Source organism: Crocodylus porosus, unplaced genomic scaffold (assembly GCF_001723895.1).
Source record: "Crocodylus porosus isolate Cpor-Errol unplaced genomic scaffold, CroPor_comp1, whole genome shotgun sequence".
NCBI classification, from domain to species: domain Eukaryota; kingdom Metazoa; phylum Chordata; order Crocodylia; family Crocodylidae; genus Crocodylus; species Crocodylus porosus.
This window is the reverse complement of record NW_017728947.1, coordinates 68,571,952-68,574,486: the sequence shown is the minus strand read 5'-3', so window position 1 is coordinate 68,574,486 and position 2,535 is coordinate 68,571,952. Positions and strand designations below refer to the sequence as shown.

Genomic DNA, 2,535 nt, shown 5'->3' with positions numbered 1-2,535 from the left:
AATTGCTCTTTAAACTTTCAAATCGGTTATTCCTAATTCTTTTTATGGTTTTCCAGGCTGATGACCCTCATCAGGTTCATTTAGCTTTTTGGTAACATCTTTGAAACATCTCTTCTGTTTAAATACCCCAGGTCAGATCACTGTCCATTTTCTACCTCAGCAATGTAACAATGCAGCTGCATGGCAGTGACTTCTGGTTGCTGCTGCTATCACACAGCTGCAGCAGAAACCAGTTTTTTCAGGCCCCATCACTGCTCAGAGAAGTACTCCTGAGGGTAAGGGGAGGGACTTCTGGTGGCAACGATTGGGGGGTAGGGGGCAGGACTTCCGGTCCCAAGATAGTGACCAGGGGGTGGGGCACCTGCCAGGGGATGGGGCTACCCATGCAGCCCTTGACAGCTTACCAAAACTCAGTAAGCAGCCCTCCACCCAAAATAATTGCCTGACCCTAGCTTTTGTGAACCCTATGCCCCTGGGTTAACTGCTTTGGTTTTCTCTCATTTGCCCCCTTTGCCTCTCCCAACAATGTCCCCTTCCTTTCCCTCCTCCTTCCTTACACTTTGTATTTGAATCACTACTTTCTGTTTAGAAGCTTTGCTTTCTGCAGTCTCTTCCCAGCATCTGATGAAGTAACTTAAGCCTAAGCATTTGATTTAGTTAGTCTATAAGGTGCAAACCCACACTGCCTCCACTCTCATTTTATAATAGCAAGGCTAACTACCTCTCTGTACACTGAATCAGCCAGTATACTGGAAGGACAGGATGGTCTGATGGTAAAGAGTTGGACTCTGGGGTAGCATCAGCTGAGAGCAGTCTCTGCTGCAGCATGCTTTCCTTGCCTCACCTCACAACTGGTGGCCAATTAGTTGTTCATCAGACTGGTGCAGCAGCACAGTGACTCTAATGAGCATAGCTACAGCTCTGCTCACTGCCATGGCTATTACTCTGAAGCTCTACAGCTCTGAGGGAGGCAGCTGCATTTCATCCTTGCCCCTTGGAGGGACAGAGAGAGAAGCAAACACTCTGGGGTTGCAAGGGCCCCAGATGTAGCACTACATCTACATGTAGCACTACGAAGAAGTTCCTGTTCAAAACAGGGACTTTTTTGTGGAGGATGTACCATTTATGTAGTACTGCAAATAGCTTGAGTGTGTGCATACATACTTTTTGTAGTGCTATGAGTGCATATACAGTGCTACAAAAGTAATGCACGTCTCATAGGGCTGTGTGAAATTTCAGTGGCTGTTTCATTTTGTTTTGGATTTGGATGTTTTGGTGACTGAAACACCAAATCCGAAACAAAATGCAAGACTCCAAAACAGCTCTGAAATCAAACAGATCCCTTGAAATGTTTTGGAAATGTTTCAGATGTTTCGGAGGTAGGCTTACAGGAAAAGAGAAACGAAGGAGGGGGAGAAAGTACTACTCTGATATTGACACCTGTAGCTAGCCAGTGACAATGGCTTGTCACTGAGGTCCCTTCCAATCCCAGTACTCTGGGGGAAGGACAGAGAAGCACCATAAAAAGCTGTTCGTGAACTGTTTTCTGCCATTTTGCGGATACGCCTGTGTCTGTGTAGCACCAGGAACAGCAGCAGAGAGCAGCATCTGTAAGCTTACAGCTTGGTAATGCCTTCCTACCAACCTGTAGTTAATCCTATCCTATTTACCCTTGCCTACTGTCTCTATTGTTATCCCCTGCAATCCTTTCTTCCCCCAGAATCCTGTTATTTTTTCTTCTTATTTTTCCCCCCCAAACAAAAAGAAAGCAGTGCTTTACCTGGCAGTGTCTCATCACTGTGCACCGCAGGAAACACTACACATATATTATACACACACTCACAGAGACACATTTTTTTCCAGCCCATGAAATATGAAGCGTGCTAGAAAGGTAGGTGCCAGGTCTTTTGGCAGGGAAGCACAAGGGGGCAGAGGGAGAGCTGTAAGTTCCCCTCCCGCCAAACTTAGACACACCCTCATTCCTAGCACTAGCAGGCATGATGCTTCTGGTGCAAGTGGCAGCAAGGAGGTAGGACCAGTCCCTGCATCTGCACCTCCTCCAATAAAACCAGCCATAATAATAACCACCAGCACCACCAGCATGACAAGCAGCACCAGCATGACAGTCTCCTCTATCCCCATTACAGTTCCCAGCCTGAGCCTTTCAATGCCAGAGGGAGAGCTGGATCTGGAAGCAGGGGACCTGAGCACCCTAGCAAAAGAAATTCTGGGAACAGAGGATTTTGTGCTTCACTCCTCTCCAAGTTCCCCTAGAGCCCAGTCTCCTTCCCCACTGGTCACAGGACACCATGATGAGTGACTTCCATCAGTTACTACCCTCCAGTTCTGACCACAAAGCCAATTTCCCAGCCAGCGGATTGTGGTGGACCTAAAGCCACAAATGGCCAGTTTCGCCAAGAGGTGATCATGGGATACCAGATCGAAGGCTTTTTTGAAGTCAAGATATATGACATCAATCTCTTCTCCCTTGTCCAGGTGATCGGTCACCTGGTTGTAGAAGGAATGAGATTGGTC

General features: G+C 47.2%; 1 protein-coding gene across 2 annotated transcripts in view; it reads right to left on the bottom strand.

Moving 5' to 3' along the window:
- The window catches only part of NUBPL (nucleotide binding protein like), a 211,197-nt gene that overhangs the window by 33,925 nt on the left and 174,737 nt on the right, over positions 1–2,535 (bottom strand). The gene's annotated exons all lie outside the window — the stretch shown is intronic.